At 47.6% G+C, this 17,212-nt stretch overlaps 1 protein-coding gene across 1 annotated transcript in view; it reads left to right on the top strand.

The window, feature by feature from the left end:
* Nucleotides 1-12,742: 12,742 nt before the first annotated feature.
* LOC106607082 (paralemmin-1) overlaps nucleotides 12,743-17,212 on the top strand; it is a 35,604-nt gene continuing 31,134 nt past the window's right edge. Inside the window, exon 1 of the mRNA XM_014203673.2 lies at nucleotides 12,743-12,976. The gene's annotated coding sequence lies outside the window, so the exon portion shown is untranslated. The remainder of the gene's footprint in view (nucleotides 12,977-17,212) is intronic.

Here is a 17,212-nt window from a genome sequence, read left to right as displayed (position 1 = left end):
GCAGCAAGATTTGTGACCTGTTGCCACACATATACATATCCAAGATGGCGTAGCAGTCAGACGTCTTTGTCCTGTCGTGTCCCTTGTATATATCTTTTTACATCTTTTTCTTCGCAATATCTTTTAAAAATATTTTCCTAAACCTCAACTTCTAAATATTCTCCTGCAACCCGCCTCACCCAATGTGGCGTGGATCTGTTTTTTTCTAAAGCATTTCTATTTACTTCAGATCTGGAATCCCTCAACTGAAGCTAGCCAGCTAACTACCTACCAGCTATCAGTCAGCAAACCATTGCTAGCGGTCATCAGCTAACCTTTAGCTCAGAAAGCTCTCGCCAGTTCGAACAACGTGACTCAAACCAGAGCATAATGGACCTATTATTATTTTTTATTTTTTTCCCCCCCATATCCCCGGATTCCTACCGCAAACTCGGAGCATTTTCATCTGGATCTTCGCAACTAGCTAACCGCAATCCCGGGTGACTACTCCTGGCTAGCGTTTCCATCCCGGAGCAAGCACCAATTAGCCTGAAGCTAGCCCGGCCAGGGCTCCTGTGCTACCACCGAAGCCCACTCCTGGGCTACAATATCCGGACCCCTTCTACTGCCGGTACGGGGCACGGAACCCTGCCGATCCTCTACGACTGGAATACCGACATAATCTGCCCGAGGATTCCAACAGGCCCCTCAGGCGCGACGTCCGCTGAAGGCCCATTCTGCTAACCGCGGCCTACTAGCTACCTAGAGCTACTTGGAACCCTACTAATTCCACGAGTGGTCTATCGACATCACTGCACAAAGAGGCAAAAACAGACTTACCCCCATCGCAACGTCCCCCAAAGGCTAACTTGCTAGCCCCGGGCTGTTAACGGCTAGCTTGCTTGCCCCGGTCTGCTAACTGCTAGCTTGCCAGCCCCGGTCTCTAACTGCTAGCCCCGGTCTGCCAACTGCTTGCTTGCTAACCCGGTCTGCTAACTGCTAGCTTGCCAGCCCCGGTCTGCTAACTGCTAGCTTGTTTAGCCCCGGCCTACTAACTGTTAGCTTGTTAGTATCGGCCTGCTAACTGTCTGAATCGCCGTGTCCCCAGTCAGCCCAACCACTCACTGGACCCATATGTTCACTTGGCTACGCATGCCTCTCTCTAATATCAATATGCCCCGTCCATTACTGTCCCGGTTAGTGATTACTGTCTTATTTCACTGTAGAGCCTCTAGCCCTGCTCAATATGCCTTAACCAACCATGTTGTTCCACCTCCTACATATGCGATGACATCACCTGGTTTAAACGTCTCTAGAGACTTTATCTCTCTCATCATTACTCAATGCCTAGGTTTATCTCCAATGTACTCATATCTTACCTTACCTTTGTCTGTACACTATGCCTTGAATCTATGCTATCGTGCCCAGAAACCTTCTCCTTTTACTCTCTGTTCCGAACGGCCAGTTCGTATAGCCTTTAGCCGTACCCTTATCCTACTTCTCCTCTGATCCTCTGGTGATATGGAGGTTAATCCAGGTCCTGCAGTGCCTAGCTCCACTCCCACTCCCCAGGTGCTCTCATTTGTTGACTTCTGTAACCGTAAAAGCCTTGGTTTCATGCATGTTAACATTAGAAGCCTACTCCCTAAGTTTGTTTTACTCACTGCTTTAGTATACTCTGCCAACCCGGACGTCTTAGCCGTGTCTGAATCCTGGCTTAGGAAAACCACCAAAAACCCTGATATCTCCATCGCTAACTATAACATTTACCGCCAAGATAGAACTGCCAAAGGGGGCGGTGTTGCAATCTACTGCAAAGATAGCCTGCAGAGTTCTGTATTACTATCCAAGTCTGTACCCAAACAATTCGAGCTTCTACTTCTAAAAATGCACCTTTCCAGAAACAAGTCTCTCACTGTTGCCGCTAGCTTCAACCTCCCTCTGCCCCCAGCTGTGCCCTCGATACCATATGTGAATTGATTGCCCCCCATCTATCTTCTGAGCTCGTGCTACTAGGTGATCTAAACTGGGACATGCTTAACACCCCGGCCATCCTACAATCTAAGCTTGATGCTCTCAATCTCACACAAATTATTAATAATAATAATAAACCTACCAGGTACAACCCCAAATCCGTAAACACATAGATGTCATCCTAACTAACTCGCCCTCCAAATACACCTCTGCTGTTTTCAATCAAGATCTCAGCGATCACTGCCTCATTGCCTGCATCCGTAATGGGTCAAGGCTTTCGATTCTGTCAATCACCACATTCTTATTGGCAGACTCGACAGCCTTGGTTTCTCAAATGATTGCCTCGCCTGGTTTACCAACTACTTCTCTGATAGAGTTCAGTGTGTCAAAGGGCCAGAGGTCCGGCCTGTTGTCCGGACCTCTGGCAGTCTCTATGGGTGTGCCGCAGGGTTCAATTCTCGGACCGACTCTCTTCTCTGTATACATCAATGATGTTGCTCTTGCTGCTGGTGATTCTCTGATCCACCTCTACGCAGATGACACCATTCTGTATACTTCTGGCCCCTCTTTGGACACTGTGTTAACTAACCTTCAGACGAGCTTCAATGCCATACAACTCTCCTTCCATGGCCTCCAACTGCTCTTAAACGCAAAACTAAATGCATGCTATTCAAGCGATCACTGCCCGCACCTGCTCGCCCGTCCAGCATCACTACTCTGGACGGCTTTGACTTAGAATACGTGGACAACTACAAATACCTGGGTGTCTGGTTAGACTGTAAACTCTCCTTCCAGACTCACATTAAGCATCTCCAATCCAAAATTAAATCTAGAATCGGCTTCCTATATCGCAACAAAGCATCTTTCACTCATGCTGCCAAACATACCCTCGTAAACCTGACCATCCTACAGATCCTCGATCCTCGATGTCATCTATAAAATAACCTCCAACACTCTACTCAACAGACTGGATGCAGTCTATCACAGTGCCATCCGTTTTGTCACCAAAGCCCCATACACTACCCACCATTGCGACCTGTACGCTCTCGTTGGTTGGCCCCCACTTCATACTTGTCGCCAAACCCACTGGCTACAGGTTATCTACAAGTCTCTGCTAGGTAAAGCCCCGCCTTATCTCAGCTCACTGGTCACCATAGCAGCACCCACTCGTAGCACGTGCTCCAGCAGGTATATCTCACTGGTCATCCCCATCTTTCCTGCCAATTCTCTGCTGCCAATGACTGGAACGAACTGCAAAAATCTCTGAAGCTTGAGACTCATATCTACCTCACTAGCTTTAAGCACCAGCTGTCAGAGCAGCTCACAGATCACTGCACATGTACATAGCCCATCTGTAAACAGCCCATCTATCTACCTACCTCATCCCCATACTGTATTTATTTATTTATCTTGCTCCTTTGCACCCCAGTATCTCTACTTGCACATTCATCTTCTGCACATCTACCATTCCAGTGTTTAATTGCTATATTGTAATCACTTCGCCACCATGGCCTATTTATTGCCTTCACCTACCTCATTTGCACTCACTGTATATAGACTTTTTGTTTTCTTTTGTTCTACTGTATTATTGGCTGTATGTTTTGTTTATTCCATGTGTAACTCTGTGTTGTTTTATGTGTCGAATTGCTATGCTTTATCTTGGCCAGGTCGCAGTTGAAAATGAGAACTTGTTCTCAACTAGCCTTCCTGGTTAAATAAAGGTGAAATAAAATAAAAATAAAAAAAATGAAAAGGGCAACCAGTGAAGAACAAACACCATTGTAAATACAACCCATATTTATGTTTATTTATTTTCCCTTTTGCACATAATGACATTTGAAATGTCTTTATTCTTTTGGAACTTTTGTGAGTGTGTCACGCCCTGACCTTAGAGATCCTTTTTATTCTCTATTTTGGTGAGGTCAGGGTGTGACTAGGGTGGGTACTGTCACGTCCTGACCAGTAAAAGAGGTTGTCTGTTATTGTAGTTTGGTTAGGGCGTGGCAGGGGGTGTTTGTTTAGAGTGTTTCGGGGTTTGTTGGGCTATGTTCTTATTTAAGAGGGGTGTTTGTTTAGAGTGTTTCAGGGTTTGTTGGGCTATGTTCTTATTTAAGAGGGGTGTTTGTTTAGAGTGTTTCGGGGTTTGTTGGGCTATGTTCTTGTTAGTTCTAGTATGTCTATTTCTATGTGGTGTTTATTGGGCGTCGTAATCCCTACGACGCCCGTGACAGGTACTCTAGTTTAGGTATTTCTATGTTGGCCTGATAGACAGCTGCCTCTGATTGGGAACCCTATCGTTGTCTCTGATTGGGGATCATATTTAGGCAGTCTTTTCCCACCTGTTGATTGTGGGATGTTGCTATTGCATTGCGCCGTATTTAGCCCTGCAGAACGTTATGTTCGGTTTTTGTATTTTGTTGGTGTTCATCAAATAAAGTAAGATGTACGCTTACCACGCTGCACCTTGGTCTCCTTCTTCAGATGAACGTAACAGAAGATCCCACCAAAACCGGACCAAGCAGCGTGGCCAAGATGAGTGGACTTGGGAGGAAATTATGAATGGAGAAGGGCCCTGGACGCGGATTGGGGAGTATCGCTGTTCAAGGGAGCAGATGGAGGCAGCAAGAGAGGAACGGTGACGATACGAGGAATTAGTGCAACAACGGAAGCCCGAGAGGCAGCTCCCCCCCAATTTTTTGGGGCACACGGGGAGATTGGCGGAGTCAGGGTTTAGACCTGAGCCAACTCCTGTGCTTACCGTGGGGACCGTGTGACCGGTCAGGCACCGTGTTATGCGGTGATGCGCACTGTGTCTCCAGTGTTGTGTGCCCCCCCCCCCCCCCGCTGCATCTTGGTCTCCTTCTTCAGACGAGCGTAACAGAGTGTAATGTTTACTGTTAAACAATAACAATTATTTCACTTTTGTTTATTATCTATTTCCCTTGCTTTGGCAATATAAACATATTTTTCCCATGCCAATAAAGTCCTCAAATTGAGGGGGGTTGACATACATGTTCTTGCCAAATCTTATCATATTAACAATATCAATGACACGCTCTGATATTCTTGATGGGGGCAGTCTGTCCTATTATTAATGTGTGTGTAACATTCCAGGGGAAGGGACTGTGGGCTCAGGCTATTGATGAAAGTACGTGTCAAACTTTGCTATGTGATCATACTGTGAAGATCTGGGGCTCACAGTTTCACCGCATGAAGAATATCCTCATTCAGTAGCCAGCGGGATTTTAGTGCAGCCGCAGTCAGCTCACATCTGAATCATGGTACACATGTCTTCAAAATAGACCCCATTATACCAAGGTAGCTATGCCCCCCCAGTTCTGTCTAGTTTCAAAACCCCACCTTCTCACACATGCTCAGTAGCACTTTGAAACAGATTTTAAATAACATTTTAAACATTGATTGGCCAGTAGTGAGAATAATTTTTTATTTAACTGGGCAAGTCAGTTAAGAACAAATTCTTATTTACAATGGCGGCCTACCCCAGCCAAAACCAAACAACGCTGGGCCAATTGTGCACCGCCCTACGGAACTCCCAATCATGGCCGGTTATGATACAGCCTGGAATCGAACCAGGGTCTGTAGTGACGCCTCTGGCACTGAGAGCCCGAATCCCTTGTGGCCAGAAAAGCTCTTGAGTTTTAGTGGGAGTGTTTATATGAGGACCTCTAAGTGCTCCCCATTCCACCCTGAGGTGTTAAATGAATCAGCAGGTCAACCACGGTTAACTCCACAATGACTCACTCACCTTCATTAATATAGCATTACCACTGAGAGGCTGATAGGCATTAGCCACATTAGCTAAACACACAGTGCTCTCTGTATAGTATCTGACCTATACACATACAGTATATAAATATGTACCTACAGCATAAATCAACACAGCCACAGGGGGTAACCCCTCTCGGCAAGCATAAAGCAATGCAAGACTGTTTATACTTCTATTTGTAGTTGTGCACGACCTGTATTCAAAAAATTATCATAATTGTGTTAACATTTTTGTTTTTATTATTGTTTTTAAACTCTGCATCGTTAGGAACGGCTTGTAAGCATGTGATAAATATAATCAAATTTGATTTAATCATAGCCATAGTAGGTCAGTCAATGGTCAAATATAAATGGGGACGATCATGTGGAAGCTAGGGCTGTACTAAAAGAGTAGTTGCCCAGCTCTATAGCCCCTGCCCTAGCCTTAACACCAGACCCAGCTCCCCCCTCACTACCACTCAGGCGCTGAGCATGCATTGCTGTTCTGGTTCGGTGGGATTGTCAGAGTGGGGATGAGATACGGCTACGGCATTGTGGAAATGAGGAATCTGCCCATTATTAGGCCGTTATGGTTTACAGCACATTGGATGTCTGTCCCATGGGTCTCCTCCCCTTCCCTGCCCTGCTCTGCCCGGTGAGAACATAACTGACTGATCAATACAGACAGAGGAGGAATAGGGAGAAGAGGAGGGAGGGATAGAGGGCGGTAAGGAGAGAGGGAGGTGGAGGGGGCCGGGTATTCTCACTGTGGGAGATGTGGATGTGTGGTTACCGTGGTAACCCCGCCTCTACGCTGCACACCGAGACACAAAAAGACAAACCCAAACCCAACATGGGTGGACTTCATGGGATGTACACATACATTTACACATGCATGCACTTTGCACAAACATACACCAAATTAATAGAATATTCATATATACTGTACATGTATGTGAATACGTAAGCACCTCCGGTCTGGTTTTACTGTCTATAACACCTGCATACTGACCAGTTTGAATTATTTAGGTGATCGATTTTGTGAGAGTCTTACATTTGATGGGCCTCCATCCAATATAAAGAATGTGATGATCCTGCAGTATTGGGCAGTCAGTCTGATGTGCAGTCAGAGAACTGAACAAATAGCAGTACAAATCCAGAGGTTTGGATTTAATTGCAAAAATGACTGCATATTTCCTTTAACAATGTAATGGCATAACACATTTCCTACGTGGACACCCTCCACTCAGGCAGATCAGTCTGCAGAAAGATTGGAAAATAAGACACATGTGCATGCCTACGCATACACACATATGTGCACATATACAATGCCAAGCCAAGGCTCCAGCTGTGGTGCATAGGGGCAACTCATTAATCAGACACACAACAATAGACTACAGATGTAGAATCTTAATTTGATCAGTCTTTTGTTGCTGAGAATCTTCCTGACCACAGGAAATTCAGATAAGCTTTGTGATTTATATAAATTCACTGAAAATGCCCAATAACACACAATTATATTAACAGTAATGCACTTTTCATGTAGCCTACTTTTGGCCAGCTAATACCCTAACCACCGATCAAGCAACATTATGGACTAAACGTTCAAATCCTGTTGCTGTATGATTATTTTGCTGTGACAATATAGGTCAAATGAAAATCCTACATCCTGTACATTCCTCAGCTTGGTCTGCTGTCTAAACAGCCTCATACTATTGGCCTTGGTCTGCTGTCTAAACAGCCTCATACTGTTGGCCTTGGTCTGCTGTCTAAACGGCCTCATACTGTTGGCCTTGGTCTGCTGTCTAAACAACCTCATACTGTTGGCCTTGGTCTGCTGTCTAAACGGCCTCATACTGTTGGCCTTGGTCTGCTGTCTAAACAACCTCATACTGTTGGCCTTGGTCTGCTGTCTAAACGGCCTCATACTGTTGGCCTTGGTCTGCTGTCTAAACGGCCTCATACTGTTGGCCTTGGTCTGCAGTCTAAACGGCCTCATACTGTTGGCCTTGGTCTTCTGTCTAAACGGCCTCATACTGTTGGCCTTGGTTTGCTGTCTAAATGGCCTCATACAGTTGGCCTTGGTCTGCTGTCTAAACAGCCTCATACTGTTGGCCTTGGTCTGCCTTGCTCGGCTCACTGAGAAATAAAACAATGATCAGTTAGAGTTAACCCTAACCCTAACCCAATGATCAGTTAGCGTTAACCCTAACTCTAACCCAATGATCAGTTAGCGTTAACCCTAACCCTAACCAAATGATCAGTTAGCGTTAACCCTAACCCTAACCCAATGATCAGTTAGCGTTAACCCTAACCCTAACCCAATGATCAGTTAGAGTTAACCCTAACCCTAACCCAATGATCAGTTAGCGTTAACCCTAACCCTAACCAAATGATCAGTTAGCGTTAACCCTAACCCTAACCCAATGATCAGTTAGAGTTAACCCTAACCCTAACCCAATGATCAGTTAGAGTTAACCCTAACCCTAACCCAATGATCAGTTAGCGTTAACCCTAACCCTAACCCAATGATCAGTTAGCGTTAACCCTAACCCTAACCCAATGATCAGTTAGCGTTAACCCTAACCCTAACCCAATGAGCAGTTAGGTAACACAGATGTGAGAGGAGAGGGTGCTCAGAGCGACACAAGGTGTGACACAATGTTCAGTCAGCCGCACAAATGCCTGACTGACCTCTCTTAACCTTCTGCAAATGTCTGCTAGAGTGGTCTCCATGCTTGCGCTCCCGCAGTGCTGAAGCTGTACTGTAGTCTATGCTTTGTGTTGGGCTGCTTCAGGTTTGTGTCATAAATATGGACTGAATGGGTACAGTGAGTGGGCTAGCCATGCAAGCGACAGGGACTAGGTGAGATGCTTTGATGCTGATTAGAAAATGAAATAATGTGTTTTGTTTTACGCGCTTCAGTTATTTTTACAGGTTCTGATGGAGCGTCTTGTTCATGTAAGAGAGACTGCAGAGAAGCCTTCAGGCATGGGGGAAATGATGCATGTTATTGTGAACACACCAGATGGGGTCCCGAGGCAGAGTACACTGAGGTTTAGGGTGTTAATGAGATGGAAATGTAGGTAGCACAGGGCTCATTTGAATGGATGACGCTGCAAGGTTACGCAGGTTGGAGCAGGCTGGCATCCCAAATGACAGGTAGAAAACCTGCATGCAGAAAATATCCCATTTGTCAAATTTGGCTGGGGACACAAGCTCATTATAATGACAAGAAGTACACCTCCTACAGAGCTGATAATTAATCACTGTCTCATGTGTACACTATCAAAGGAGCACTCCCATAATGACTCCACTCTGCCTTGGTGATAGACCATGCACTCATCCAAGCAGACACTATTAGTGGATTAGATGGTTTCCATCTCCTGAATTATCAAGTAATAATCAATGGGTTTTCAATGGTGTAAATATAAAAAAAAGTATAAGTGTCACAACGTCCACAGAAGGTGGCGCCTCTCCCCGGTCGGGCGGTGCTCGGCGGTCGTCGTCGTCAGCCTACTAGCTGCCACCGATCCATGTTTCAGTGTCTGTTGGTTATGTCTGTTTTAGGTTGCACCTGTTTCTTGTTTATCATTAGTGGGGGGGTATTTAGTTTGTCTGTGTTTAGTTAGGATTCGTGCGGGATCGTTTCATGTTACGTGTTGTAGGGGTAGAATTGATGTACGTAGTTTGTTCACTACGTTGTTGGATAGGCATTAGGGTTGCCGGGCCGCGCCCCGTCTATTTTGGAGAGTGGAGCTATTCTCCTTCGTTTATTTTGTGCACCCTGCCTTGTCTTTGGATTTTGCCCTTGGCAGTATTAAAACGTTGTGTTCAACGGACCTCAATCTCCTGCGCCTGACTCATCCCTCCTGCTATTTATCTGCCCGTGACAGAATCCCGCACCAACTATGGAGTCAGCAGGAGCTGACTCCAAGCACCATCTATGGCGGAACAAGTCTCCCAACATGCCAGCCTCCTCCACCGGCTGGGCACGGCCATGGATCAGGTGCTGGTCCGTTTGGAGAGCTGGGAGAGAGTCGCTCCCGCACCCCCACCAGTGCCGATTCATCACCCTGCGCCCCTACCGTTACCCACCGAATCCAGTACGGGTGGGATCCGGATCATGGCTCCCAGGGAGTTTGATGGGGCGGCCGCCGGGTGCAAGGGGTTTTTGCTGCAGTTGGATCTGTACCTGGCGACCGTCCGGCCCCCTCCCTCCGATGAAGAGAGGTTGAGCGTCCTCGTCTCATGCCTCACTGGTAGAGCCCTAGAATGGGCCAACGCCATCTGGGAGGGCCCAGACTCGGCTAAGGACGACTACCCGGAGTTCACCGATTATTTCAGCGATTATTTCACCTGAGGCAGGAGACGAGGAGCGCTCAGGACTTTGCCCTGGATTTCCGGACTCTCACCGCAGGATCGGGGTGGAATGAGCGGGCCCTGATTGACCACTACAGGTGTAGTCTTCGTGAGGACGTCCGCCGAGAGCTGGCTTGCCGGGACCATACAACTACCCTGGACCAGCTTATCGATTCGTCCATCAGGCTGCACAACCTGCTGGCTGCCCGGGGGCGTTCCAGTTGGGGCCTGTTTGTTCCACCTCCCAGCCCTCCTGCTCCAACGCCCATGGAGATAGGAGGGGCTGCTGCTAGGAGGACTGGAGTGGGGGGCCTCTCCTGCACCCACTGTGGTAGTAGAGGACACACTGCCGACCGGTGCTGGAGAGGTTCCCCCAGGAATTCAGATGGCAGGCAGAGCACCACATCAACCCCCCAGGTGAGTCAGCACCAGCCACACCCAGAGCCTCCTGTCGACCACGTGTACACCTCTGTTTGTTTTCCTGAGTTTTCCCCTCACTTCCAGTATAAGGCACTAGTCGATTCAGGCGCAGCTGGGAGTTTTATGGACCGTGGGGTCGCTAATAAGTTAGGGATTCCCCTGGTTCAGCTGGACCAACCCTTCCACGTACATGCCCTAGATAGTCGACCACTAGGGTCTGGTCAAGTGAGGGAGGTCACAGTGCCTCTGGTCATGGTGACGCGGGGGGGGTCATGAGGAACATATCAGCCTGATTTCTTCACGGATCTCCCGCCTTCTCAGGGGAACACCACAATCCTGGTCGTTGTGGATCGGTTCTCTAAGTCCTGTCGTCTGATCCCTTTGCCCGGTCTTCCTACGGCCCTACAGACCGCGGAGGCCCTGTTTACGCATGTCTTCCGGCACTACGGGGTGCCCGAGGACATCGCCTCTGATCGGGGTCCCCAGTTCACGTCTAGGGTGTGGAAGGCGTTTATGGAGAGGCTGGGGGTCTCGGTCAGTTTGACTTCGGGTTTCCACCCCGAGAGTAATGGGCAGGTGGAACGCATCAACCAGGATGTGGGCAGGTTCCTGCGGTCCTATTGCCAGGACCGGCCGGGGGAGTGGGCGAGGTTCGTGCCATGGGCCGAGATTGCGCAGAACTCTCTGCGCCACTCCTCCACTAACCTGTCGCCCTTCCAGGTGGTGTTAGGGTACCAGCCGGTCCTGGTGCCATGGCATCAGAGCCAGACGGAGGCTCCTGCAGTGGAGGAATGGGTCCAGCGCTTGAAGGAGACCTGGAGTGCCGTACAGGAGTGCCTGAAACGAGCTATAGGATGGCACAAGGAGAGCGCTGACCGCCACCGCAGTGAGGCCCCCGTGTTCAAACCAGGGGACAGAGTCTGGCTCTCGACCCGGAACCTGTCCCTCCGCCTGCCCTGCCGGAAGCTGGGTCTGCGATTTGTGGGGCCATTCAAAGTCCTGAGGAGAATAAACGAGGTGTGTTATAGGTTACAACTTCCTTCATATTACTGTATGAACCCCTCGTTTCATGTGTCTCTCCTCAGGCCGGTGGTAGCTGGTCCGCTGCAGGACGTTGAGGTACGGGAGGTCCCTCCGACCCCCCTGGACATCGGGGGGGGCCCCGGCGTACACAGTCCGGTCCATCTTGGACTCCCGACATCGGGTAGGGGGCCTGCAGTACCTCGTGGACTGGGAGGGGTACGGTCCGGAGGAGAGGTGCTGGGTCCCGGTGGGGGACATTCTGGATCCAGCCCTGCTGAGGAGATTCCACAGCCTCCGCCCGGATCGCCCAGCGCCTTGCCCTCCGGGTCGTCCCCGAGGCCGGCGTCGGCGCGCGTCGGGGGGGGTACTGTCACAACGTCCACAGAAGGTGGCGCCTCTCCCCGGTCGGGCGGTGCTCGGCGGTTGTCATCGCCGGCCTACTAGCTGCCACCAATCCATGTTTCAGTGTCTGTTAGTTATGTCTGTTTTAGGTTGCACCTGTTTCTTGTTTATCATTAGTGGGGGGGTATTTAGTTTGTCTGTGTTTAGTTAGGATTCGTGCGGGATCGTTTCATGTTACGTGTTGTTGGGGTAGAATTGATGTACGTAGTTTGTTCACTACGTTGTTGGATAGGCATTAGGGTTGCGGGGCCGCGCCCCGTCTATTTTGGAGAGTGGAGCTATTCTCCTTAGTTTATTTTGTGCACCCAGCCTTGTCTTTGGATTTAGCCCTTGGCAGTATTAAAACGTTGTGTTCAACGGACCTCAGTCTCCTGCGCCTGACTCATCCCTCCTGCTATTTATCTGCCCGTGACAATAAGTATGTTTATACATATTGAGGCCTTTTCCAGACATGTGACAATGACGTTTACAATCGAGTGCATACCATGGAAAGGTCCCTAACATGTCTACTTTGTGGTATATGGCCCATACTGTATCTGGTATCTGGCCATAGGCTACACCTTGTTATCTTAACTTAACCGACCCCAAGAAAACTGATGAGATAACCAAGAACAGCCGACCTCAAGTTAACGTTTCACTTTCCTTTTTTTTCGCTACCTATCCTGGCAAGACATATTCTAAAACTGTTTTTAGAAAATAAAACGCTAAGACTATTGCAGTAGTTAACCGTCTCGAGCATTCTTCTGGAGCATGCTATTCTTCTTCCCTGGTATCTTCCCTGAACGAGAGGCGCGCCGAAGTGTTCATTATGGAGTGGGCTACTCTAGCCTCCTATTACGTCTCACTGAACTTTGTGGTCACTCCCACAAACGAATTCGTGTTTTCTGACTAACTTCCCAGCAGTTTTCATACCAAACGTTACACATCGTAGAAGTGGAAAATACAGTCAAATCTGATTGAAGAGTTCATAACTTTTTCAACCTGAGTCCTTGAACCATATCTTTCTGTGCGCTTGTTCTACATTCCAACTGCGAGTGAAAGTAACGCAAGGTAAGGCTATTTACCTATTTGTTCAAATGTTTTACACGTCATTTCACTTGTATGTAAACTATTGTAGTTCATCATCTCTTTTAAAAGTCCACTCTGCGGGTCAACTTCGTATTATCATATCCAATGAAGTTGCAATATTATTGAACATTGAAGTTGTGCCACAGATCTTTTTTTTTGTTTTGCAACATTGCTTATTATAATGTTGTAACTGGGCTGGTTCAATATAATTACACATTTTTATGAATATCATGTGAAATGAATCTGTTCAGCTTTCATTGTATTCCTGTTCAAAGTGGAAAAACCAAGTACCTGGCACCATTTCACAATAGACTGCCTGATGTTAAAAAATAAATGTTCATTTTTGGGCATTCCTGATCTGAAGAACTTTGTCACCTCACTATTGGCAAAGTTTAAGACACAAATCCCTGCTTTTGGTATAGGAGAGATGACTGTGACTTGGTGCACATTAATATAAGGTGTGCATTTAAATAGCTGCTTTTGTGGCCCACTCAATACTGATAAACATCCTGTCAGTCATAGACGACTGACACATCTCTAACAGTGAGCGTTTCATTAACTAACCTACTCCATGGCAACATCCCCTAAAATGGCTTCAATGCTTAAGGAGACAAATTGCTTAGTGATTCTCAGCCAGGGCACAATAATCAAATTTAGTCTAATTGGAATTAAGTATTACTACATTCCAGCCACACCACACCATTCCAACATCACCACTCCAGCTCTTGGCCTCTATGCTGCAGTACAGAGACAGTCCCTCATTACTCTGTGACGTCTTCTGCAACAGAGCTTAAACACATATCAGCATCAGGCTGAGGATCTTCATAGGAGATAACTAGTCTAGAATTGACACAGGCTCCACCTACCAAATATAGAGCTTGTTGTCAGGCAAAATATCCCCATTACCATAATGATAGTCATGTGAATAAGGATATTCATGTGAATATGAATATCAAAGCAATGTGTTGTAATGAATGAGTAAATGTGTAACGATCATAAAGAACATTAGCAGTGATTAGGGCACTAATGTTCATATTGATTTCACATCATCAGAGTGGTAGTGTTGGTGCTAGGGTGGACGGCGTCTGAAGCCATCGCTCTGCTCTCTGAAAGAGAGGGAAATATGCAGCGTGTAGAGTATCTGCCAGTGTTATGAGCATCCAGATTGGGCCTGAGGCGGGTGAGACTCACTTAAAGACACCCACATGCTCCAGCAAAGTGCTTCATTAGGTAGAACACAGAGGGAGGAACACCAGGGGAGGGGGGAGGAGGGAGGTGAAGGGATGGTTCTCGTGGCTCCATCTGGTCAGAATCTTGAACTACATTATGCTCCTGTGGAGTCAAGCCTTTACAGCCGGTTTGCAGCCTGACTTCTTGTCGATGTGTAAAATCTCAAACAGCCAACTAAAATTCCCGTTGAAGAGATTGCGAGTAACAATATTATAGTACCAAAAGGTTGTGCCCCCTTAAACATTCAGAGTATTGGTTGTTTAGTTGGAACTAATCTTTCGTGGACAGACTACATAAACATAACCAAATTAGGTGAGATTTTAGTTCTGGGTTAACCGAGATTAGATTGGAACTAGGGCTTTGCACCTGTCCAGAGCCAACGATTTTCAGTGGTGGGGTGCGCTGCGCTTGTAAAGGCAGGTGAATTCTGCTCTCTTGAATATTTGATGTTTCACATCACGTCAGGTAAGAGACTTACTTCAGAAGCACTTGGTACATGGCTAACTTATTGTCAATCATCTCAAAGAGAAGCAGCGCTGTATCCTGAAAATATGGCTGAGTGGTTCATGTTCTTCCGAGCCATTACAGTTAAATGTCAGAGCTTCAGTCACAGGAAGGAAAATGGATTCCAGAGAGAGGAACATTAACCTGTTGGGGGGTAGGGGGCAGTATTGACACGGCCGGATAAAAAACGTACCCGATTTAATCTGGTTACTACTCCTGCCCAGTAACTAGAATATGCATATAATTATTGGTTTTGGATAGAAAACACCCTAAAGTTTCTAAAACTGTTTGAATGGTGTCTGTGAGTATAACAGAACTCATATGGCAGGCAAAAACCTGAGAGGATTCTATATGGGAAGTGGCCTGTCTGACAAGTTGTTCTTCATCTTGGCTCTTTTTATTGAAGACTGAGGATCTTTGCTCTAACGTGACACTTCCTACGGCTCCCATAGGCTCTCAGAGCCCGGGAAAAAGCTGAACGATATCGAGGCAGCCTCTGGCTGAAACACATTATCGCTTTTGGCAAGTGGCCGATCAGAGTACTATGGGCTTAGGCGCGTGCCCGAGTCGACCCCATGCTTTATTTTCTTTCGTCTGTTTACCTAAATGCAGATTCCCGGTCGGAATATTATCGCTTTTTTACGAGAAAAATGGCATAAAAATGGATTTTAAACAGCGGTTGACATGCTTCGAAGTACGGTAATGGCATATTTAGAATTTTTTTGTCACGAAATGCGCCATGCTCGTAACCCTTATTTACCCTTTCGGATAGTGTCTTGAACGCACGAACAAAACGCCGCTATTTGGATATAACTATGGATTATTTGGGACCAAACCAACATTTGTTATTGAAGTAGAAGTCCTGGGAGTGCATTCTGACGAAGAACACCAAAGGTAATAACATTTTTCTTATAGTAAATCTGACTTTGGTGAGTGCTAAACTTGCTGGGTGTCTAAATAGCTAGCCCTGTGATGCCGGGCTATCTACTTAGAATATTGCAAAATGTGCTTTCACCGAAAAGCTATTTTAAAATCGGACATATCGAGTGCATAGAGGAGTTCTGTATCTATAATTCTTAAAATAATTGTTATGCTTTTTGTGAACGTTTATCGTGAGTAATTTAGTAAATTCACTGGAAGTTTGCGGGTGGTATGCTAGTTCTGAACGTCACATGCTAATGTAAAAAAGCTGTTGGTGTGTTTTGTTGAAGGGGCATTTGGTTTAAGTATTCCGGGGTTTTTGGGCACTGTTTGGTTTTCAGGTATTCTGTGTTTAGTCTAGTATGTCTGTTTCTATGTTTGGTTAATTGGGGTTGGGACTCTCAGTTGAAGGCAGGTGTTGTCTATCTGCCTTTGATTGAGAGTCCCATATATTAGGGTGTGTTTGTGTTTGTTATTTGTGGGTGTTAGCCTTATGCTTTGCCAGACTGTTTTTGTCGATCGTTATTTCTGTTTGTTATTTTGGTGTTCATTTTGTATTCATTAAAACGTCGAGATGAGCATTCACATACCTGCTGCGTTTTGGTCCTCTTTAACCGACGACAAGCGTGACAGAATCACCCACCAACTATGGACCAAGCAGCAGAGGAAGGAGCAGAGAGCCTTCGAGTTGGACTGGCGGGAGAAGTGGACCTGGGAGGAAGTTCTGGACGGGGCCGGACCTTGGCACCAGGCTGGGGATTATTGCCGCCCGCAGTGGGAAATTGAGGCAGCCAAGGCAGAGTGGCGGAGGTACGAGGCCATGGACGCGCTGAGGGTGAAGCACGAGAGGCACCCCCAATAATTTTTTTGGGGGGGCACACGGGATGTTTGGCTAGGCATAGGAAGAGCCGGAAGCCAGCTACCCGTGGTTATATGGAGGAGCGTATGGGGTGGAGAGCGCCATGTTTCGCTGAGGAGCGCACTATCTCACCCATACGCACGCACAGTCCGGTGCGCGTTGTTCCAGCCCCTCGCAGGTGCCGTGCTAGAGCGGGCATCCAGCCTGGTAGGAGGATGCCTGCGCAGCGCATCTGGTCGCCGGTACGCCTCCGAGGACCAGGCTACCCAACTCCCGCTCTACGCACGGCTACCATCAGGCCCCTGCACAGCCCAGTCTGCCCTGTACCAGCACCCCGCTCGTACAGGGCTACTAGTTCCATCCAGCCAAGACGGGTTGTGCAGGAGGGAAGATCAAGACCGACTGTGCGCCTCCATAGCCCTGGGTTTCCAGCTCCTGTCTCTCGTGCGGACCCGGAAGCGCGTCAACCCAGTCCGACTCGTCCTGTTCCCGCTCCCCGCACCAGCCTTCAAGTGCGTAAACCCAGCCACGCCAGTCAACAGTCACCGGAGCTGCCCGCCAGTCAACAGTCGTCGGAGCTGCCCGCCAGTCAACAGTCGTCGGAGCTGCCCGCCAGTCAACAGTCGTCGGAGCTGCCCGCCAGTCAACAGTCGTCATCGGAGCTGCCCGCCAGTCAAAAGTCGTCATCAGAGCTGCCCGCCAGT

The sequence above is a fragment of the Salmo salar genome, chromosome ssa06 (assembly GCF_905237065.1).
Source record: "Salmo salar chromosome ssa06, Ssal_v3.1, whole genome shotgun sequence".
NCBI classification, from domain to species: Eukaryota; Metazoa; Chordata; class Actinopteri; order Salmoniformes; family Salmonidae; genus Salmo; species Salmo salar.
Note: the sequence above shows the minus strand (reverse complement) of the source record. Positions and strands in the feature narration are given on the sequence as shown.